Source organism: Lonchura striata, chromosome 3, assembly GCF_046129695.1.
Source record: "Lonchura striata isolate bLonStr1 chromosome 3, bLonStr1.mat, whole genome shotgun sequence".
NCBI classification, from domain to species: domain Eukaryota; kingdom Metazoa; phylum Chordata; class Aves; order Passeriformes; family Estrildidae; genus Lonchura; species Lonchura striata.
The window spans coordinates 76,357,689-76,383,147 of record NC_134605.1 but is presented as its reverse complement, the minus strand read 5'-3'; the positions used below and the strand labels follow the sequence as shown (position 1 = coordinate 76,383,147).

Here is a 25,459-nt window from a genome sequence, read left to right as displayed (position 1 = left end):
GTAATAACACTAATTGTGAGACATGAGTGCCAGAAATAAAGCAAGTATTATGAAGTCACATAAAGAGGCACATATACATAAGCCACTTTACTACCTTCTGTGGTTTTAGTTTCTCCAAAAGAAGTACTACTAGCATCAGTCAGAGAATAATGAAGAAACACATTTTTGTGAAACAAAACAAAGACAATTATGAAGAATTTTAAACCCAACATCAATATTCAGCACTGTACACAAATAAATTGGGGTTTCTGTGGTTTAGTAGCCAGTATCTCTGCCTGCTGGCTAACAGTAAGGAATAATACTTTAAAAAAATTAATAACTATTAAAATAGAATTTATTTTATAATACTAGGATTTAACTTTGGTGTAGATATTGCACTATTATCTATGTGACTTTGAAATAAAACTAATCTAGCAGCTTCTTTAGAAGTAACGCCTATGCTATATCAAGTTCTCATAATAATAATTTCCCATCTATATATAATTTGTTATAATTTGGCCTATATTCACTGGAATTCTTTGACTTCTGCTAGTTTATAATCCAGGGATATTTACAAACAGAGAAGAATACAAATATAATATACATCCCTCACCTCTCTTAAGGAGAAGGGGAATGAGTACCTGAACACCTAAGTTTCAAAGTGCTTTTTTTGTTCTGCTTGTGGCTGTTTCTCTGCAACGATCAAGATACAAGCAAGTTCAAGAAATTTGCATCACACAGAGAAATAAAGCAATATTTCGATAGTCATCAGATTCCTTGGGAATTAACTCGGAGACTTTGATGCAAACTGTACTGCTGTATGCTCCCTTCTACAGATAAGCCTTATATTTTCTGTGAAGAAAGCTACTGAAGAACTTCCAGCAGTGAAACTATCAAGCACTGAGACTTTAGATAGCCTTTTAGATATCTGGGCCCAGGCCAGAGAGTCTTGAAGATAAGAGTGGAGACTGCAGTTAAGCCTAATTCTCTGAAAAGCCAATGTAAGGCAGTCTCATGTGTCCCTGGTGGTCTGAGCTGCTGCAACCTTTCATGCCAGATAACTTTCCCTAACTGGCAAGAGCTTAATTCTCAGGTATACAGTGCTCCTGTCATCCAAGGGAGAATTAATGCAAGAATAACTACATACAGCGCAGCATCCAGCAGGATGAGGTCAAATCTCTTACTCAGAGATGGAGTTTTATTTACCAGACAACACCCAGTAGCAGCTTTACTATCAGCACAGAATACAGAAGTACTCCTAAATTATGGAATGCATTGATGGAAAAACAATATATAACTTTCACCAGAAGCTCCTACTTCCAGAAGGCCTGGAATCTCACTGACTTGTCACTTTATTCTGTCTGCCTCATTTATGTTCAGTTTCAAAACAACTATTCTTTATTTCTGCGCTGGTTTTTGCAATCAGTTGCCACTACAGTGAAACTGGAATGGTTACAGGCCTCCAAGGACAAAAGGAAATGTATGTGATCTGCATATTTCTCAAGCATACCATCCGACCTGTTCACACAGTAGCTGAATATAGATGCCAAAAAGAGTTAGCAATAAAATTGATTCTTGAAAGACACCGGAATGAAGAAGAGAAAAGCAGTCTGCCCTGACTGCTGGTTGGATGTGTTTGTCTGGGAATAATGCCAACCATTTTAGTGTATTACTTTGGATCCTGCTACCTCTCTCAAGCAAGAAAGTACTATCTCATGATCAACTGTGTTAAATGATTCAGATATGTCTAAAGTGATGAGAATAGATGTCTGTACTGTCTCCACTGACAGGAGCAGATTACATATGCCACTAAAACCATTTCAAGTCCTGCTTTAAATTCAGATTGTGCTGGATCTAGAATTTTATCTTAATTTAGTTAATGCAGTTGGCCTTTGGCTAGCTTCTCTATGAGCCTGCAAAGAGTTTCACAATTATTCTGTGTCTGTATGTGGGGATAGACAAAGAAAAATGATTACAGTTTGCTCTAGGGTGAAATGTGGAACCTCTTAGAGAGCACATGGAAATGCTACACAAAGATTTGGGCCAGGAAATGAATAGCTAATCCAACTGAAGCTACAGGGGGAGTGATATGGATGTGAGACATAATTATTCAAACTGGAATTTGCTTAGAACACTGAGGTTAACGCCTCTCCTCTAGAAAATTGTGTAAAGGCTACAACTAACAAGACTTCAGGGGTTTTAATTCATTTGAAAAGCAACAAACCCAATTGCAAAATTCTTTTTTCCCACAAGGGACAATGGGTTCAGCATAATAGAGTGAGAAAGAGCTATCTTCTGAATCATCCTTAGCACTTCTTTCAACATTTGGATTCACACTGCAGGTATCCATTTCCAGTAATAATACTCCCCATTATAACTCAGTATGATAGGTGAAAAGAAACAGTATAAAGAAGTGTAGCTACAGAGACCATGAGTCAAATACTTGTGTAATTTAACATTGCCAACTAACTAACAAAGAAAGTAACAACACACAGCAAACTATACACTGGAGAACTTGTATACTGGAAAATTTCTATGTTGTTACTTTAAATTTAAATAAGAGTAGGTGTACTAGGAAGTAGGTGAATGAAGGTTATTAAACCACATATATATATGTGCACTCACACATATAAAAGAAGCAATTTCATGTTCAAAGCTGTACAAAAACTACTATGTCTTTGTGGGATTTTGCTGATCTTTCAAGAGTGACACATCAATTTGTTAAAGGAAGAAAAATGGATTCAAAACCCACAATGTTTTAAAAGCAATTCCTTTCAGAGCTCTACTTTTTTGATAAATTAACTGTGATCAGCAATGAAGAAATCCATTTTCCTTTCTATCTACGCTTCAAGTAATGATATAATAATAATAATAATAATAATAATAATAAATGCATATAATGAATGCATATAAGCAATTCATGCCAATGCCCAAATTTTTAGAAGTAGCCTCTAATTTTCAATTACTTGGTTTTTGTAACTCACATAATGATTTTCAGATATGTCAATTGTCTACAAGTCTAGTGGCATTTCAGTTATGCAATAAAATAATTTTCACAAGAAGTCTGGTAGGTGTCTGCTTCACCTGACTGAGCAACTTGGTGCAACATGAACTTGCGTCCTATCACCACAACTTCTTTCCTGACCCCTTGAAAGAAACAGCTCCTCCCAATAATCACTGCTGAAAATCAGACCGTGGGCATCAATCAGTGGGCATCCACCACCTGAAGCATTCAGAGAAGGCACACTTTAAAACCTTGATCATATTTCTACATAATCGGGCAATTATGTCATTACTTAGAATCTATAATTGTGAAGACCCTCCTCCAGAGGTTTCATTCCATAGACCAAGTTAGTGACCCATTGTAAAGCACCTCCTTATAATACGATTTCAAACTTCATTTTCACACCTTGATTATGACTGGCATCTTCTTGTTTCACCTCCAGAAAGGTGCTGAGTCATTAGCAGCACAAGATATGAGAGCATAAATTTAAACATTAGCAAAGCCAGGATAAACACAATCTTCCAGAGTCCCTTGAACTTAGACACTACATAAGACTATACTACCATTATCTGTAGCAGAAAAATCTTTAAGCAACTAGTTTTTGTGGAACACAAAGGCAAAACTTGTTTAAAATGCATTATAAGACCAGTTACTATTAAGAATCATAAATTTATTTTCTGGGTTTGAACCACTGATGGCATACTATCAAAAAAAAAAAATCTAACTTGAATTTATTTAATTGTATGTAGTACAAACGTAAAACACTATTTCCAAGTACTCATTTTACTGACTACAACATGATTTGTCCTCCCACAAATTGCAAAGAAGTATTTTGATGAAAAAATGGTGAAGTCAGAATATAGTCAAATGGTTTTCTAGCACCAATGATGCAGAACTTACAGATTCTACAACGTTAACAAATGCAACATTTATTTAAAAGTAAACAAACGGGGGATAAGTCTTTGCTCGCCTTCTAAATTTACACTATCCAATGAAACAACACTTATTCTATGCTTTATCAGTCTTGACATCAATATTAAAACAGATATTACAAAGTGCCATAATTGTTTATACGTCCCTTCCAGCCATTTCAATGTGAACAGTGTCCTCCTTGTTTCTCTACCCTACACACAGTGATTTCATCATCTCCAGTTCACATATCAATTACCAGACTTGTGCAATCTAAACAAATTTTTTTTCTTTTCTATATCCAGCCTCTCTTAAGCAATAAAAAAAAAATACCACCGTCAAATTACAGGTGAAATGTTTCTGAGAAACCAGAGAACATTAAAAAAATATATTTTCCTAATTAAGAAGGTAGGAGTGGAAGGGGACTTTGGGATCACGGTGTCCAGTCACCTGCCATCTAAAGCAGCCATGTGATGTCATTCCTTCCAAAAGAATATCCACACTCCATCTTAAAATCAGATTATGTCTCCCACTACTTCCATCAAAAGGCTATTTCAGAATCTCATGGATAGAAAAGTTAAAATTTCCAGCCTAAATATCTCATGGTACAAAGCCAACCATTTGTTTTCACATCTGCACTAGTCATTTCATTAAGTTGGAATGTCATTCCTGATTGTTCCCCAGCATTCAATCCCAGTGTATTTCTGAACACTAGTGAAATCTGAGGCAGTGTAGCCTCTCTCTGTGATTCCTGTTGAATTTCTATCAGGTAAAATAAAGGCAACAGAAGAAGAAAATTAGGCAGTATACATAAACATGGCTCTGTGGACTAAGGAAAAGGATACTCCTAAAGACATGGAAGGAGCACAGTAAACTCAACAGTTAAAGAAGGGACCTGACTCTGCCATTTCACAGTTTGTGGTGTAGTGCTGGAACAGCCTTTCTAAGTCACAGCACCCTATTCTAACAGAAGGCTTAGCATGTTCTTTTCTCAAAAAAACCATGAACACTGGCACACTCACCTCAGGACAGGTTTTTTGGCTCTCAAACCCACATACACTCCAGTGCCAAATTAAAGGCAGACGATAGGAGCTATGTTTTCAGCTAAGCAGATCCAACAGCTTTTCTTCCAGCACGTTTCCCCTGAAACCTTCTAAGTCACCTGACTTTCTAGAAGCAGAGGGTGAAATTTCATAGCCTTTTTGATCCCCTCCTAATAATGGGCTGCTGATAAAATATTCTGGTTCTACTCTCTGCTCAAAACCATGCTACTCCATCATTTCCTTTACATGAGATCTTTGGAACAAGACCTGAGAGTAAAAGGAAAGTGTTCTCTTGCCTCCTTCCCATTGGAGTCATGAGTACTAATGCAGGGCCCAGCACTCAGCACACAGGCACCTTCAAGCACTTTTTTTCCTTTTCAACTATGAAACAGAGCTGATTATCACACCTTAATGTAGTGTTAAACTACCTGTTTCTCCATGCTCAAAGAGATGATCAATGCAATAAAAAAAGGGTCAGCTCTGATAAGTTCATGTTGAATTCATACTGAAGAATAAGTTATGTTTTACAAGTGGTAGCTCTTGGACTTTTCAGAAGGAAATAAATTTGTCAAACCTCAAAATATAAATCACTTGTTAGAAGGAAAAAAATATGTATTTTAAACTAAATCTAAAGTATAGATGGTTTCATGACTATTTTAAAAAACTGATCTGAAGTTCGTTGTCATTAATCATACAGCCATTACCAAGCTTCTGCTTTCAAAGTGATTTTTTTAAAATCATTTGAAGACAAGAAAGCAATAACAACAATACAGCACCTAATGTCACAAAAGTGAAGAATTTGCTTTCAACTCTTATAGGAGTCTAAGCCTCATCTGTTTCATTTTTCATCACAGTTAATCTCTACAGATATTACACTATATTAAATCTGTATCACAGCCATATATATCTTCAGTTCTTCTGTTATTTGTATGTTCATGACAAAAACAAACAAAAAAGACCTCAAATCAAATTCCCCAAGATGTCTCATGTGAAGAGATTTCTTTTAATTCATAACTAGTTACCAAAATCTAACCATTCTTACATTTAGCAGTATTAGATCTGTCTGGCTATATTTTAATTTATAAACTCCAACAAAAGAAAAAAATTAATCATTTTACCCACTGTAACACTTTTAATCTTACATTACTACTTTCTTTTTCCCTTCACATCCCTTGCCCAAAATGGGCTTAATAATACAATTAGTGTTGAACACTAAAAGGTAAATTTCCCAAAAGGTTAAAATGTATTTTAGAACTACATTTTCAGCTGTTTCTGGTATGAAATTACACTTGGGACAATTCAATGCAATAATCTATAAATCTGTGTAACAGGTCTGTGGCCATATTTTCCAACACTTGCTTGCATTTCAGTGAAATCTGGAGGTAACAGCAACTGAGAGCTATAGAATATAATAAAAAAATTAGCATTCTAACTCAAATAGATGCAAGTTACAAACAAACAAACCAACAAAAAAAAAACCCCTTCAGCTAATTCCCTTGGGCAAAAGATAAATAGTAATGTGTAATACAAGATTCTCTGAGATTTTTAATATTTCATGTATGCACAAATAATAATTACTGAGGCCTATGAAGTCATTAATAATATTTTCAAAGAAAAATATTGTTTGTACTTGAACAGATTTTTCTTTAAAAAATTAAAAAATTATATTACCTACTAATTTCAAGGTTAACAGGATAATGCAAATTAATATGGGTCCCTGATGATCAAGGTAGGATTAACATATTTTTACCTTCTCTAATAGAACTGCTTTGATAAAAAACATTGTTCAGCACTGTCATGATGTATGGCTCATATTTTGAAATCTGACAGTTTAGGAGTGCATTATGGCATTCCATTAAACTGAATACATTTTTGTGCTGCACAGGAAAAGATAAAGAGGCCACAATTCCTGTCTTTTTTTTTTAAAGAATAATGGCTTTTCTCACTACTGTAGTGAAAATTTTAGAAAATGTGGTATTTAGTGGACTGCTAAATTCTACTCTCCATGTCTCAAAAACCATGAGGACAACTCCTTATTTTGTATAAATCCTAATTTTTTCACAAGAACATGAATCACATTAATTGACAGAGATGTCAGCTAAAGCCCCAACTTACAACTGCTGCAACAGTAATTCTGAAAACCTTTGGAATTCACCCTGTCAATTGACGGTTATGTTTCATCTTCTGAGCAATAGTCATGACTTCCGTAATTGTGAAATTCCAGAAACACTAGTAATGCACTGTTATTTCACTAAACAATGCTGTCACTGTCATAAGAAATAAGGGAAAGAAAGGAGAACTAGAAAAAAATGTGAAACTTCAGGTTAAAACAGATGTATGCAAGGACACCTTATTCCCATGGTGACAGGACAGTGCTAAGTTGTTTACAATGCCTTGAAATGTAGACAAGGTGTTAAAGAGATTTATCTATCCTTCAGGCATTTGGGGTTGTACTACTACAAAGCCAGCTATATCATAAATGTTATTAGCCCATTGCTCAAATGCAAAACATCACCTCAACAAGAATCTAGAGAATACTTTAAAAACAATTTATAAGTTGACTTTTTTCCTCCAGCAGTATGCACTTTACTTTCAGTCTTTTACCCAAAGTTTTCAAAACCAAGATTAATAAAGAAACAGCTTTCAGAAGATCCCTGTTATCCCTAGTCAGAATAATAATTTAGTTGATCATTAAGAAAAGCAAAATGTTTGTGCATGGCCAGAAGAGGAGAATATACCATTGGGTGGGAGTTCTTCCATCACAGGACCCAAAAGGGCAGAAGTCCTAAAGCTTCAGCTGAGTATCTGAGTTTCTTTCTTCCCCTTATGGTTGAGTCCAAAAAATGCAATATGGAGCAAGAAGGTGGCAAAACAATCACAGCTTCACACAGCAAATGTGTGAGGAAGAATGGGGGCTTTGAGAATGTGCTGGAAAAGGAACCAGGGATTGAGCCTTGATGGTTCTGCCTTTGCTCACCCTCAGCTGGAGATGTGGGAAATTGCCCTCTGTGTTTGTACCTAAAATCTACTCTGTGATTACCACCTAAAATTAGTGGTTTGGATTGGCTAACGGTTCATGATTTTATCTATATAAAAAAAAAAATTACAAAATTGATCCCCAAAGTTTAGTATCCTCTTTTGCCCAAGGGTATTCTCTGAGGTTTTTTTTGTTGTTGTTTTTTTTTTTTGTTGTTGTTGTTGTTTTTTTTGTTGTTGTTGTTCTTGTTTGTAACTTGTGTAGCTTGCATTCATTTTGAGTTAGAATCAGCTGCTCTTTACACCTACTTTTTTGTGATCTTAGAGACAATCAGGTTTAAAATTGCCTGCCCTGCAGCCACTGGAACAGAAGCTTATGCCCATGTTGAAGAAATTCTTGAGCTTTATCAGTGTTGCAATGTGGCAGAAAGGTGACACTTCAGCTTTATAACTCTTCCAATTTAAAACAAACCCCAGATCTTTCCACATGAAAGATACAAGAGCAATGGTGCTGTCTCCATAAAATTATTCCTCTCATTTGGAGTAGCGGGGTGAAAAAAAACATTAGCCATGAAAATGCAGTTTAATGCGAACAATCTTGTTATTTTAGAGTACTGGGTGAACAGTTTATTAACTGCAACAAGGTCCACATCTTCCCAAGTGTAATTAGGGAATGAAGGAATGCCTCAGTGCTACAGTTTAAAAGCTGCTGTATTAAAGACCTGGTTTTATCCAATGGAAAACTTTCCTAGAACACTGCAGAAAGATTCACAAGGGTCAGGTTGCCAAGAAAAGTCACAATTATTAGTTATTAAAAGCAAAGTTCCAGAAATAACAAACTCTTTCAGAAAGCTTGCAAGCTCAAGACATTTTTTTTTTAAGAAATAAGTGTATTATTAAAGTATCGTTAAGGGTTTACTCTGCTACCTGCTCTGTCTGTCTAAAAGCTTCAAGATTCCTGCTGAGATTTGTTTCTTTCTTATGCACAACTCACAGCTACCCAGTCCATCCAGCAGATCTGCAGGAGATGCAAGCTTTCTCAGAAAGCTGGTGACACACTGGACTAGTCCTGTTTAAAATCTCTCTTTAAATGTACAAGGATTTAGATATAGAGGGATGAAAAAGTCTGTTTAGGGAGGTTTAGAAGAATTCCACCCAAGAATTTGACCATTACTGAACAAAAAATACCAACACCTCTAGATTAACATGAAAACAAGGGCTTAATTCTATTTTACATTTTAACAAAAAAAGGATAACCCCCCCCCCAAAAAAAACCCAAATCATGGAAGATATATATCTTTAACCTATCTTTGTATTTATAAAGCCATTAGCAAAACAGTATCTGAACGCCTCATAGTCATTAATGGATTTTTCCTCACAATTCTTCTTTGATGCAAAGTTCTATTATCCTTATTCTTCTTGTGAAAAACAGTGTCATGGAGAGATTAAGTCATTTATCCAAAGTAACACAAGATGCCTATGGGAATGACTATGTAATTTATCACGGATCTCAAGAGCCGCAGTCCACTGCCTGAACCAGTAGACCATTCTCTTCGTAACAGACAAGAGCTGTTGTACAGTACCTTAAATGACCTTTCAAAATGGCTATTTTGTGCATGGCTGTTGCTCTATCACCAGTCTGAAGAAAGCTGTTAAAGCAACATGCTTTGAAAGAGCTTAATTAAGCACCCTGTATCTTGTCTCAACACCAGCTGTGAAACTTGGGAACACATATACTTTCAGGCCAAATATTACAGATCTCTTGGAAGTTAGCAGCAAAGTTAAAGCTCTGCAGCTTGGCAGCTGGAAAAGATCCTTCATGCTCTGCAAATGACCATACTTTATTCAAGTCTTTTAAAGTTTTTTTTTCAAGACTTTTTATATTCCTGTGACTGAAAAGAACTACTATACTCGCAATATATGTCTGAATATCCGTAGGAGCCATTTGGTAACTACCAAAATATGTTCTTTCCCAGTGCACTGAAGAGCTCTGTTTATCATTTGGTAAAGCTGCTTAAAAAGAAAAGGCAGTCAATTGTTTTCTCTTTGCATTCAACAAATGGTTTCGGTTTGAATGTAATTCAAACTACAGGAGCACCCATGAGACTGGTGGTCTGAAACACTGGGTCAGTATCTGCCTCTGAAGACACTAATTAATTAAAATATGCTATTTAAAGAAAAAACTACTTAAGTTTGTTTTTATACAAAGAGTAAGTACAATTCACATCAGCAACCTAAAACTCTCCAGCCACTATGTTCACCTGAAGGGATCATGACCAGGAGTGAAAAGTTTACTGGGTCACGCTCCTTTAATCTTACCGTCTCTTTTGAGTGACTGCCAAAACCCTTGCTTATGATGAAGTTTATGAAGAAGAAAATGAACTGAGATCATAATTTAAATTCCATACTGCTCACAAACAACTTTCATATGGTAACAATTTTTGGTCACTGGTTTACTGAATTTGAATTGGATTGGTGACCTAAAGGTGAAAGGAATTCAGCATCCCAGTATCAATCTCCATGCTGTTTATTGTTCCAATTTTCTGAAGTTCAAAGTGGTAGAAGTGAGAGTTACATGGTTAAACACAGTTGTCTCCACTTTAGAACCACTTAAATATTTTCAGTTTTTTTCCCTTAAAATAATTCTAAGCATAATCTACAATTATACAAAATTTTCTACTGTATGAAGAACTTTTGATTTTAAAAAAGTACCTTCATTAAATAGGAAAATAATCTTTCACATAATAAAACAATGATATTTAAGAAGTCCTGTTATACAAAAAAACCTGTGTTACAAGTTCAACTGTGCCTTTGTAAAACTATCTGCTTCTTTCAAGGGCTTTTAGTTATATGAATCATTCAGATTTCTTTGGCTAACTTAAAAATCATAAATAAAGAAAATCCTGTGACTTTAAGATATCATCATTTCCCTCACAAATCCTCATATTTTATTAATTCCTTTTAAATTTTTTTTTCCTAATCCATATATTCTGTTCTGTACTTAAAATATAAAACTTAGCTAACATACTACTTTATCAGCTTCAGTGATAAAGTGAATAAATTTCTTTCCAGGCAATGGACTTGGAAAATTCTCAAGGAATTCTCACTTGATTCTAAAGTTTTTCTTCAGTCAAAACCTGTGTGGTTTTTTTTTGTTTGTTTTTCATTAGGGAATGGGAAAGAAACTGAGAGGAAACAGAGAAGGAAAAAAACTTTCAGAAAAATTAGACAGGAATTTCCAAAATACTCAGTGTGTCTAAACTGTAGGGAACCAAATGAAAGATTTGCACCATGCAATTATTTAACAAGTGAGGCAATTTTTTTTCAGTTTTTTTAATATCTTAGTTCTTCACCATTTTTTCATGAGAGAGACATAAGAAAAAAGAATAGCCTCACACACAAATTTATGACCATGCTATTTAGTCTTCTGTTTCAATAGTACATTTTTAAAGGTCTATCTTTTACCCACAGAGCAATGAAACACAAATCTGAATACAATTTGAAATCCTTAATCTGATATTGGGAAAAGGACTTCTAATTTATCCTGTGAAAGCATCAGCTCTACAAAGTAACTATTTGGCATACAGAGCTCATACTGTGAGAGTTATACATTATTCAAGAGCAAAAAAAAAGATTATTTTTGGTACCTAGTTTCACAACCTGGTAACTATTTCTTCAGAGACTGATTGACTGTGCTTTTAATTATTATTTTATCAACCACTGCTTTATACCATTGCCCTTTCCTGCCTTACATTATGCAAATCTCAACTATGTCAACAAAAGCAACTAGACCACAACATCTGTACAAACCCACTAAGCTAAGGGGAAAAAAAAAAAAAAAAAAAAAGACAGAAAAAAAATAAAGGACCCAAAATTTGTTTCATGGCCTATTTGGTTTAACAACAGACCCAATGCCCATTCAAGCACATATAATTCAGAAGGCCTGCCTGCCAGCAATAAAGACTGAAATTGGATACTTTGTGAGATTAATTACCTAGATAGGGCATGATAATGCTAGTCAAATGGGAAGGTAATTAAAGTGCACCTTCCATGAAAATTATTCATTGCTGATGGATCAGGTGACAGATAAATCAAAAGGCACTTAAAAAAGCTACAGGTTAACTTTGTGGAAGGCCGTTCATCCCTGGAAGTCCCTGCAACCATGCTCCTATTGTAAGACAAAAGGAGGGTAACGTTGCCTCTGAGAAAGAGGAGCCCAGGGAAAAGTTACCAGCATTGTGCGCGCACACAAAGGGGCAGCTAGAGTGGAACCAGCCATCCGGCAGCCTTCAGATTCCAGGATCTCTCTGCTTGTATGCTGTAAAGAGCTACTGCACCATGAAAGGCAGCAAGTGATGAATTAATAAGTTGACTGGTCCCCCGGGTGCAATCCTTACAGGCGGAGGACATGCCGTGGTAATCAAACGGGGCTATAAATTGTGTACATTGAATGGCACAAAACGCATCTCACTTCATCACCGTTAAGTCAAGACTTCCTGAATTTGTCATTAATTCTTTGGCTTCAATATATTTATTTAAACAGTAAAAGTAAGAGAAAGAGCTTACAATAACAAAAGGGCAACTGATACTACCCAGCGGGATAGAGAGTCTAATGGAGATCACTGACTTTTACTTTCTACAGCTACATGGGTCAAAATCCACTCCTTTTACACCAAAGCTCCCCCTGAGATGCACCGATTAAGTTCAAAACATTACACTACATGCACTTCTGAAGACAGAAAAAATCCCCAAAACCACAGGATCGAGTTATTTTTTACAGCTAGTTTATGCAAATTCCTAAGTATTTATTCCACATTTGAAGAAAATGGAGCTTTTATATGGGTAAGCATTTCCCAAATCCCAGAGTTTTACAGAAAATTTTTAAACAACCTGGTATTAGATATAATATCTGAGATTATTAAAATGTATGAAGAAGGACCAATATATGAAAAAAGTTCAATAATTACCACCTTCTCTTTATGCCTTTATTTTAATGTGTGCCAGCTCTTTAGGTTGTGATACTGAATAATACTGTTTAGAGGTAGTTCAATAGAAAGCAATTTTGTGCCACCCTATTTATCCTTAGTAGTAATTTTAAGTGGCTTAGATACCTATGAGAGCTAAGGAGAATCTTACCACTGTCTCTGAATCAGAGTATAAATAGGTAAGAAAACATTTTTCAGAAATTCTTTACTAAATTTCTCCTACCAAAATTACATTTGAGGTCTTCCCACATTTTGAAACAACAGTTCTGTGTGTTTTACCAATAGCTTCAAAACTATTTTACACATTCCCTGAATATTTTTACCTTCCATAGGCTTCATAGTGACTAGAGGAAAGGAAGTCAGTATTGAAACATAATGCAAACTTTAAAAATGGGAACTACAAACTGAAGTACATTCTGTGTGTCCAATGGAAAGCATAACCCTTTTTCAAAACAGAATTTATGAAACCAGCTATGATTGCTCCCAGGAGTGTTCTATATTCACAGGAATTTATATGACCATGTGACCAAGACAGGCATAGTACCAGTTTTTCAACTTCACTGCAGTTGGCAGCTGTGGTATTTCCCCCAGAAAAGAAGCTGTTCTGATTTTATGAATAGGTTTATCACTTTGAGATTAGCTCATTACAATATTTTGCAAGAAGTCAAATTTTATAGACCTCCTGATCTATAAATTTACCTCAGGAGACTTGGTAAACTTAATCTGGTAAAGTAAATGGTTCTAGAATTGAGAATGGAGTATGAACATGTGCTTCTCCATACTGATACTTCGCTAGCATGCATAGGTAATTGGGCATAATTCTCCAATCTCAACACAGGAACACTATTTTGAGAGACAAAGAAGTTAATTTTACAAGCATGAGCCCTGACACACCAGGAACAGAGGATGAATCCTGATCTCTTTTGAGTAGGCTTAGCTTTGGTAACAGGGAACACCCATTAGTTTCTCGAAGTGTCCCACTGCCTGTCTGCTGGTGTCCTACTGGTGTTTGAGCTATCAATTTGGATCTACAGATTGCTAATGGGACAGGACATGTCTGGCTGAGAGATCACCACCAACATCTCAGTATAGGTCTGAAAGGTAGTCTCTCTGGTGTACAGAATTTACTTTCCAAACCATTGTGAATGTGACAATATTCAGACAGCATGGGGTACCTGCTAGGGAACACATTGAGAAACAACTCCCAAGAGTTTGGTGTAGGAGTTCACTTTCTCTACTTATTGCTCATTGAAGGTTATCGACTGTGATTATTCTGTGCCACTGCATGGCTGATCAAATTAGTTTTTTATATGGAAGGTTGTAACACTGATGGGTGGCCATCACTGTATTATTGTAGGCAAAATAAGCTGAAAGGGATCTGCTGCCATGCTAATGGGAACTAGCATTACAGTAAAAAAAATAATAGAAAAAGTATTTCATATTTTTAAAACATTTTTAACATTAAAGCAGGAAACTGCAATCAAGTGAAATATCCCTATTTTCATGATACACCTGTATATGAATACCCTCACTAATCACCTTGGTTAATTCAGTCCTTGGTAAAAGCTTCAAAGAGTCTTAATAGTATGAATTACTAATAAGACAAGCAAATTATTTTCTAGAGTTTTAAAATCCCACAGACAATAAGCTATTTTAAAAGTTACTTGCTTGCTTAGTACATTCTTGAAAATAAATAAAATAATGTAAAAATTTAATGTTAACATTGTGGCAGAAATTAACATTTGTGTATGTGGGGTGTGGGAAGAAGAGGGCATTCAAGTCATCAACCTTTGCCAGTTAATTTAGCTGGCTAAATAGGGAAGGTAATCTAACGCTTCCTCTGTAATTAAGGACGAGTCAATGCACAATTCCTAAACTTGGCTCCTGTTCCAAATCACTCCCTAAAGAAACCTATCAATCTCCACTGACTACAACAATGTAAATATCCACCAAATATTTAAATGCTAATGTTTAATGCCAGCATCAAAGAGCAGAATGTTTAACCCTAAAATACTCCATGTGATTAACTCTACACAATATAAAGTGCAATGACACTTTTCCCTCTTCATTACCAGTTAAGCTGCAATACAAAAAATTAGAACTAAGGGTAAAATTTTGATCTCAGCTACACAAGGGAATATTTGGAATAATTCCACAGGAGGTCCACAGAGACACATCATTACTGTATTGGCTCTGAAATATTAGCATCCAATTCCTCATTTCACAGCCATGATTAGAGGCTGTATGAACTTAAATAGACTCTTTAGCGAAATAAATGGCATTTCTCCACATAAGCATCAGGGTTTGCTAGCTTTGAATCTGCTCTGCTGACTCAGCCAATACTGCCTGATAGGAGTTCGGGTATTATGGAAACATATGAGCTCTCAATGATGCATTAGGAAATGGGATTCTCAGAAAAAAAAGGAAACATTTATGTGACAGAGACAGAAAAGGTCAAAAGGAGAGATGGGAAACAGATCCATCAGCAGACATAAGATGGCAGATACAGAATCTGAAGGATCTGCTGCTGCAAATACACACATATGAGAGAAGACACCAGATTCAATGGATAATTTTGTACGAGCTGTTGAAATGTAGGTTACGAGTTTAGGAGGGGTCATACAAAGCAAAGCTAAGAATCACAGTGACAGGACCTCATCCCTAATCTTAAACCTACTTAAGAGGAAGTGAGATCTGTGAAAAATTCTGAAAAACATACTAGCAGGATAGAAGAGAATGATTAAAAGGAGACTGAACTACATGTAGGCATGTGCGTGCATGAACACTTGTGTGTAACTGTCTCTCCCTCTCCTTTTCTTATATATAAGAAACAAGACGGAAGTAAGGTATGAAACATCCCATTCCACACTTCTAAGATTTCTTGCATTAACATTGGAAAAATTTGAGCAGTTCCATTAATATTTTTTCTTAAGGTTTTCTGTGTTTTTGCACATTTGGATCCTCTTGTGTCTGACACACGGTTTACCTCATTCAGTAAGGAATGAGATCTTTACTGGCCCATTGACTACAGGTAAGATCTTAAGATTTCTACCTCTCTGTAAAAAATAGTTTAAAATGGTCAAAAAACATTGACAGAGGATAAAGGAGCTGAAGGAAAATTTTCTAAGGAGATGTGCATTTAGCATGCTCACAGAGCCTTTGATGTTTAGAAAACTGAGCTAGATATGACCTCTTCTTAATTAGCATTAATATTAAAATGGTCTGAGTCAAACAACTTATGACACTTGCTCTGAAAATTTAAATGTACAAATGAATAGCAACAAGTCAGGGAGTTTAAAACTACAGCTACCACTAAAGTCTGATTTATTTTGCAGGCTGCCACGACAAACAAACTACCTTACAGAAACATAAAAAGCAGCTTGTTATAAGCTCGAATTTAGAACATTTATATTGGTACCACAGTAAGAAGATTTCTGTGTCATTCCCATAAGCATGATTTAGTTGTATTATGTTCACATGTAGACACCATTATGTAACACTTAGCTCAGACAAATGGCTCTGCTCTTGATCTTTCTTATTCTACTGTAGTTAATGACCAAATATTGTTAAAAATTGGGACACTAATTATCTGATGTCAACATGTTATGGATAATTAAGAACTGCTCACTCTGAAGCCATGCTAATTGTTTTTCACATGTCTCCTTCTCTTGTCCTTGTGTCCTCAACAAGGCAAGTAGCTACAGGTTTATACGTACATCTCTGTCACGTACTTTGTCACAGAACATACATCATCCTTTCTGGTTCATCCCCGATTAATTTTGCTGGCTTGCAGCAATTATCTCTCCCTTTGTGACTGACCTCCTGGTAAATGGAGTGCATGATCACTGGGCAATTTTTTCCTGTGTATTTTACCACTTAATTGATCCTTGTTGGCTGACCACAATAGGATACACTAAATTTAAGTCATAGAATAGTGGAAGTTGAGAGGAAGTGGTAATCATGTTTTAGCAATTTCAGTTGACAGCTGTAAAAATCAGATCTTGATAATGTTCTCTCATTTACCCTATTACTTGGATCAGTTGGTTAAAGCTGTTAATGATCCTCTTGGATCAATGTCGTTCGCTTGTAGCTATAATTTACTGCATTGGTGCGTTAGTACAGATGTTTTCAAAGATAGCTCTGCATCATTCCACCAGATTGCTGTCTGCATCAAATTTGCTTCCATTCATCACTAACGAAGCAAAGAAAAAGATAATCAGCATCTCCTATCTTAACATTAACTATTGAACTTGGGATAACACTTTTATTGTTGTCAACTTGCAGCCTTCAACTATGGCTTCCTCAGTAAACTGCCCTCAGAGTTCCCTCTAGAAATAGAACCAATTAGATATTTTGACTGTTACAGGGAAAGACTACACAAATGTTTAAGTGTACAAAACAATACATACACTAAAGAGTAGTAGATAAAACTGTTCCGTTAGGAATAGGCCCTATGGAGTCAGGGCTGGTTCTATCACATACAAAGCAGAAGAAACTACATACGGCAGTGACATGTCAAAGTTGGCAAAAATTGTTCAGGCTATTAATTATTGAGACTACTCCAGCACCTGAAAAGTCTGCTGATACCCATGGGTTGTCAGTGGGTAAGTCAGCAATGATTTATTAGGGGAGATGTCTCCCTTTCTTATTACACCACAAGTATTGGAAAGATCATACCCATCTCTTAAAAGAATATGTCTATCTTCACCCTTGACAGAGGTGAACTGTTTATTCTTGGGCCATTAATACTTGTCCTAAATTGCCAGAAGGCCATGAGCCAGAAGAAGAAGACTTGTATTTCTCCACTGAGGGCCCATTTAGCCAAATCTGTTTTTCCTTCTAAAAAAAGGATGCTTATTGGCACAGGCAACAAATATAAAATAAGTAACTGAATAAAATATGATGTGCTTCAAAAGAGATGCAGCACAATCTCTGACTATATTTCTAAAGAGAATAGATATAAAAAGAGGAAACTGGAAATGCACTGTCTTACCTTGCTGGACAATTCTACACGGCATCTTTTAAGCTTAATGAACAAACTTCTTTAGCTCTCCCTATACAAGCTACCTTCTCTCTTTATTTCCACAGGAGTCATTACAGTAGGTTGGCTCCATGCCATGCTGTCATTAAATACTTCACTGTATAGAGACGTTGCAGTCTAAGAATTTTTTAATTCACTACATTCAACCTGAATTAGGATTTCACATTTGGTAGCGCTTAAAAACTTGCAATAGTGCCTTTTCAACAGTGGTGTTCACTTCTCTTTGAAAAAGCATCTGAGCACTTAAAAGGTTTTGTTTGTTCTAATGACAATGGCACTTTAATTCTTCAAAAGATTTGAAACAAAACAACACTGAGTTCAAAATTACTACTGATGATATCCTGCACTTATTTATATCCTGCAGCCAGTTACCATACTATAGTGCACAAGAAGCAGTAAAAGGAAGATATGGGGATGTTGTTCTGCTGTGAAAATCCAAGGTCTCTGAAGCTGTATCTTCTTTGCACATAAGTTAATTAGCTGCTCTAGAATGTGTATCACCAAGTATAAATACATCAAGTGATTTCTTGTCTTTGTAATACAGCTTTCCTGGAAGTCTTTGATACTAGCTGGGTCAGCACAGAACTATGTATTATAGTTCCCCAAAAATATAGAAAAGTGCAAAAAATTTCTACACTGTTGAAAAGAACTTGTTGACATGAGAAAAAAATCTAACTATGGATGAAGGGAAAGAAGAAGGGGTTTTTGAGGATTTAAAAATTCACCCAGCAGATGTCACAAGTAGAGCTCTTTAATCTTAGAGACCTTTCAAATATTGGTCATAGACAGTGTGATATTAATACTTGCTTTTTCAGATCAGGGTTAATTTTTCACCATTGTTTTTATGAACACAGTTGGTTTAACTCATAAATATTGAGGAGACAGGTGGTCCATGTTTTTAAAAGAAAAAAGGGGCTCCTAGTCCTCTGTGTGACATCAGTAAAGTAATCCCTCCATTCCATGGCTAAATTGTACTTTATGTTACTCATTTTCTTCCTCAAGTACATAGTTTTTTATTGTGCAGCTTGGTGAAATTATTCTTGAGTAGTATACATTAGACCATGGTGACATAGCCTGCTTTTTCAATAGCTCAGTGCACAGGAAAGTCAATAGCCCTGCGGCTGTCATGCTTCTCCGAGCAGGTTGTCACCAAACATTCAACATACATAGCTTAATAAAACCATTTCTAATTTGGAGCTCTGTTTCTGTGAAGCTGAAGCTTCACTTAATCTTTCTGTAGTTACACTAGAGTGTAGCTTCCCATTATTTTCACTTCTAACTATTGTAAAATTCACATAGTCTTTATAGAAAAAAATTAGTTTCTTAGCAAAAATTATTACATCCCTTCCAAAATAGCTTTTATGATAGGGCTGGACAGGCAAGAGTTCTGATATCCATTAAAAAAAACAAAACAAAACGAACAAAAAACCCAAAAAACAGAATAAAAACAAACAAAACAAACAAACAAAAAAAAAAAACACCCAAGCAAAAAAACCAGCAGCAATGTATTTTTAGTAAGCTATACAAAAAATCCAAATTGAAATCCAAATTACATTCAGTCACAAACTGATGTGCAAAACCCTGATAGAGGGATATCACTCCAAATGTTATATGAAGTTAAAGTTTGCTTTCAGGATGACAGAGCGCCCATTGCTTTTGTTCCTGTGTGTTCTGATAGAGCATAAGGTTCAAATCCTGCTCCTATTGAAGTCAATGACAAAGCTTCCATTGACTTCAGCGGTGCAGGATCAGACCCTAAGCAACACAGCTATCATCTGCTTGCTTTTAATCTCTCTTATCTTTCAGTGAAAAATATTGAAACAAATTAGGACTAAATAGTAGAAAAAAAAGGAATTAATTTCAATTAGCTGCTCTGTGGTACAGTTTCTTATAAAACATTCTGCTTGTCATTGCAAAATTTTTGTGAATATACATATTCTGTGTCTGTACATAAAATATCATTGAAACTCTCAAATACATGTGCCATACCATATTATATCCTACTCAGATGTTTCCTATCTTATGAAACTCCTGAAGAAAAATCTAACTTTTAATAATCTAATAATAATGTTCCAACCTTGCAATTCTGTAGTATCTCTATAACCTTGTGGATGTCACAATATTAAATATGACCTGATATAATCACTGAATGAACAAACTGCTTTCCTTGATCTGATGGTATTTGCTATACAGAGACTGGATTCTTATCAAGTTTTTATCCATCAGTTTAATTCAGGCATAAACTCAGTTATCACCTCCTGTAAAAAAAACTGTGATATTAGTTCAGAGTAATGTGATTGCAGATCAATAGGCAGTCTTAGCTCCACAGAAATAACCCAATCCATTCTTTTAATGTACTGAAAAGATAGCCAAAAAAGTACAAGAATAATAACTACCATATGCAACTAATTTCTACCCTATTTTTTCCCTTTTTAGTTGATGACCATGGAGTGCAGAACACTTAGACTGCTATGCTCTCTGCCTACTGGTCTAGGAAAATTTTTTTAAATCTTAAAATATATTTTAAATATTATTAGGAACAAGTACAGACATCCATATAGCTCCCATTAAGAACATAAGCAAAAAGGTAACCCAAATGCAGTCATCATCAAATATAGGTTTCTAAAAACCTCACTTTAATGAAAGCATTTAGTGACTATTACATTTGAAAAGTGACTTTTTGTAAAATAATTCCCCCAGCTCAACAGGTAAAACACTTTTTGGTAAAAAGAAAACATTATTTTTTATAATCTGAATTCTTTTTACATGAGGCATTGCTTTTAAAAAAATATACTGATGATATAGCCATATTAATGTGCAAAAACTAGTCTACAGTTGGACAATAAGAGAAGAAGCATAGCTCAAAAAGTCATTATCAGGAAATAACCAAGGAAACCTAGAGCTAAAGGAAGTCCACTGAAATGGGAAAATATTGAAAAAAGGTTAAGTTGAACTCTGAAGCTGTCATGTAGCACCAGAAGTGAACATTGGATGGAAGATGTAGATGAAGGGAGATTAAAACAACTTGGTGGCACAATGGGAAGAAACCAAAATGGCCTGGGGAAAGGAGGGAAGTGAGAATAGGACTCGAGCACTGAAGTCATAGTGACTGGGAAAGCTGCAGGCATCCATCTTTTTGATTGCTGCCTCTGCTGGGGGACAGTTCATCGCTGAAGAAAAGTCAGGTTTAAGTGAAACTGACAGGAACAGGAAATAAATAGATGGTCAGTAGTGTACAGGCTATGAAAGAAGAGACTTTAAAAAATGAGAAGGGCTAATTGAAAGCTGGGGAAAAAGAGTAAAGAAACAAGACAAAAGAAAAATTATAAGCAGGAAGAATGAAAGGAGAATGTAACATGAGAGAATGTGAAGTGTCACTCTCATTTAGAAAGACTTCAGAATTACATAAGAAGGCAGAACCCTTTGCAAAATGCAAACCCAAATGCAAAATGCATTTGCCTTTATGCATTCAACCTTTTTTTTTTTTGTCATGTAAATCAACAGTGCTGCTGCTAGCAGTCATGCTTTTATAGCATGTAATGTTTTTTTTTCAGTTCAAGTTGCTGGGATAATGCCAATTTGACAAATTTGGCTTCCTTTTTTTTTTTTTTTTAACTGTGAAATTTGGGATCTGCTTTTTTTTGTAAGAAAAGGTCTCAAAATTGAACTCTAAGATGCAAAAATGGAATAGCAGCAAATCAACATATAATACAAAGGAAATTGTTACTAAAAAAAATGTTTTTCAAGAGTAAGCCTTGGTGATGGAACTGAAGCAGTTTTTTAACCACTTGAAGTTGTCAGCATTAAGTGCATCCAAAGGCACAGCATGACCTAAGAGTGCTATAGGGCACCCTTCTCTTGCTGTGAAGAAGCAGCAAGCATTAGCAAGTGCTCCATGCACAAGAGCAATGAGTACATTTAGGAACAGTTATTGGCATTACATATTAACTTCTATTTGTCTTAAGTTATGATAATAAGGCACGATGAGTGTCCCCTTGGATATGATTTTTCTTTTCAATGAATATAAAGACAATTTAAATTGGCTCAGGACATATACTTAAATTTTCTCAAACCCTGATAAATTTTGGTATTCCTTCAAAATATCCTAAGTTTTATCAAGGCCAGCATAGGTTGGGTGTATATAACACTTTACCAGAGATGAGTCCATTGTTCATTCAGAAAAATTCTAGAGGAAAGGATGCAGAAAGATAGTTTTAAAAACACACTATCTTTGCAAAAATGTCAACAGAAAAATTATAAAATTGTTATTGAAGCAAATTTTGTAAAATGAAAATGCATGAAATCCAAAATACAGCAAATATTCATCTGCAGTGAAACCTACCCAATTTCCATTCACCTTCTGGGTCTTGTATGGAAAAAATGTAAAATTTGGGAAGGAATTTGATGGATCCAAAAGAACTACAAGTACAACTGTAAAGGGAAATATCTTCTCAGGGAAGTAACCAATTTTATTTTTGCTAAAAACTCATCCTTGCAAAGATAGTGCTTGTCAGCTGTTCACCAGGTGCAGCTCTTTATAATTAGAGCTTAGTTACATGCAAATCTGAATTCTACAAGGATGCAGGGGTTCTCCTAGATCAGCTTGCAGTACTGGGATGACACCCTGTATTCTTTATATGACGCTGGATAGGCAAGATATGAAACAAGATGGTTTACTCCTGGGGGACTTTGTGTACTTAATCTTGTCAAAAAGAAGAAAACAAAGCAAAACCAAAGGCCTCATGGTTCTTGGCTGAGGCACAAAAACATACCATATGACAACTGATAGCCTAGTCACAAAGTCTTTTTTAAACAAGGAATGAACAGCAATGTGTCATACGTGTATATATATAAGAGATGTGAAATGATACCTACCCACTTGCAGTCATTTTATTGTGTTATTTCCACAAATATAAATAGGTTTTTATCCACCACCTGGTTCTTTTATGTGGCATGCTCTCTTTGTCTCATCAGAAGCTTGTTCCATGTGGGCGAAGAAACACTGAATATATTCTATAACCCCATTCTTTTATCAATAATTTCCTGTTATCATTACACAATTATTTGAATTTTGTGACTATGGCCACAAAGGAGCAATTCAATTAAACCAAAACTACAAAGGGAAAATCTCATTGCAATCCTCTGTGCAACTGGTGAACCCAGTAATTATATATAGCCACCTATTGTGTTAGCATAATAACTTGTGAAGAAGGTTTAGTTAGACACATTTACACACATAAAAAGCAATATGGGCATAGAAAAAGTCAGTTTTTCCAGAAGCATAGAACAGTCACACAGGAACAAATGAGAGCTGCATGAATCCTAGTTTACTTGGCTATAAATAAATCCAACATTTTCTTTCTCTCTATAGTAAAATAAAAGAGAAACACAGAAGCATAACAGTTTGCTTTGAGCAACTAGTCTCTTTCTGTTCAATTATAGTCATCAATCTGTTCCACCTAAAATATTTTCCTCCTTGAGAAACCAAAGAAACCAGTATTAGGATCCAAAACATGCTGTTGCAAAAATAACTAGAAGAGGTCTTTCCTTTTGCTAAATGCATTTGTTCTGAATGTCTATCTCTTCTTTAACACAAATTTTGTAATTTTGTGGGGAAAAAAAAAGCTGCATTTATGTGGCACTTCTAATCAGAAAATCTTGAAAAGCTTGGTAAGGAAAAGTGAAGGTTACCTTCATTTTACAGAGAAAACTGCAACAAAAAGAGTTTAAAGCCATTTTTTTCTTCCAAAATCTGTCCCCCACATACATTCCTTTTAGATGCCAAATTGGAAGCTTTTAAATCTTTATATTCAGAAGTGCTAAACAGGCAAAGCTTCAGTCATACCCTTTCTCTACACAGTGTCAAATCCTGTGAAATGCTGGTCTGTACATAATCCCACAGGAAACTAGAACGTAGGGAAGGAACAGAGTCAGATCTCCTTCTTCATGGTCTTACAAAGCTTGTCTAGGAGGTTGAAGATTTTTGATTACTTTAAATAATTAGTAAAGTCTAGATGCTGCCTCTAATATATATGCAAGATACAGTTTCACTAACATCTCTGGCCTTGATGTGAGAATCATTTCATAAAATCACATAACTTGTGTTATGTAGAAGATAGCACAGGATAACCACATTATATATTCTGGCCTAATAAAAACCCTAAAAATCCATGACTACAACAACACAAAATAATGAACTATAATGAGCTATCTTGGAGATAACACAACAAACTTCTGATTAAGGCTCTTTCATCCTCTTGAGATGTGATACTAGTCACTAAATTGCATTGTTTCTTCCTTTACCTTGTGTGCCACTGAACCATCAAAGCACATAAAGTAAAGCCAATTTGATTCAGCTAAATAGGAAAAACTCCAAATCCTCTTCTTTATGTGATAGTTCTGTACAGTCATCTACAGAGAGCAGAACACTGTCCACCTGTGCATGTTTGGAGAATTATTTTGAAGATGAAAAATCAAGGTGCCAAAATAATATCATCTGTGGTAAAAAAATAGTCTCAGGGTAAGTTTTCTGTGCTGAAAATCTCATCAGAAACTTCAAGAACTGAATGGACACAGAGACCAATCCTTTCAGCCACAGAGATGGCTCCAAAATAATATAAAATGTGCACTTGGAATCCATAAAAGCACTATAGAGAGATTAAATACTCCAGCCTAACTTGAACAACCATATCAACTGTCCTAAATTTGGGGGGAAGGAAGGAAGGTTTTGAACTAAATTTCTTGTCCCTTATTTTATTTTTTGAGATTACTATCATTAAAGTACAAAATAACTACAGTTTTTACTGTTTGTGTACCCTGTTTGGTGAGTTTGCTCTTAGCTCAAAACATTATTTTAGGGGATCATTTTTACTTCACTAAAAAAAAAAAAAACACCAGGATTCAGTCATTGAAATTTCCTCCACAATATAAGTATTATCCTTTAAAATATTAGTCTTACAGGAAGCATCACATTAGATATTCACTTTATATTTTCTTTTACGATATTTCTTCAAAAGCAAGATCTTGCAAATAATATTTGGTTTAAGATTGTTCAAATTACAAAAGGTTAGCTTTACTATCCTCTCTTTAAGACCACGGCACACTTATTGTCTGTAATTTTATCAACAAGCAACTGGCCAGTTTGGAAACCTAAATTTGAGAAGTCTTTTTTTTTTTTTTTTTTTTTTTTCATTCAGCCGCAGAAAACGAAAGCCTTTTTTTTCCCTGGGGTGATATGCTGGTTTGATTTTATTTCCCCTGACATTTCACCTGTCAGATTATGATAAATAGAAGAAACAAAGAATAATCATCACATTCTCATTGCATCTCATAATCAAATATCTGGAAATATAAGATAAATCAGAAATATTGCCCTGAGGGAAAACATTAACACTGAAAACTATCAGAAATCCAAATAATCTTTCAGTGAACTAGAACTCCCATACATGTTTAAAAAATTCAAAAAGGAAGTCTGTATAAAACTGTCACATCTATTTTTTATCTTCAGATACTAGGGAATTAA

General features: G+C 35.3%; 1 protein-coding gene across 5 annotated transcripts in view; it reads right to left on the bottom strand.

Moving 5' to 3' along the window:
* The window catches only part of EPHA7 (EPH receptor A7), a 169,633-nt gene that overhangs the window by 88,478 nt on the left and 55,696 nt on the right, over window positions 1–25,459 (bottom strand). The window lies entirely within an intron of this gene.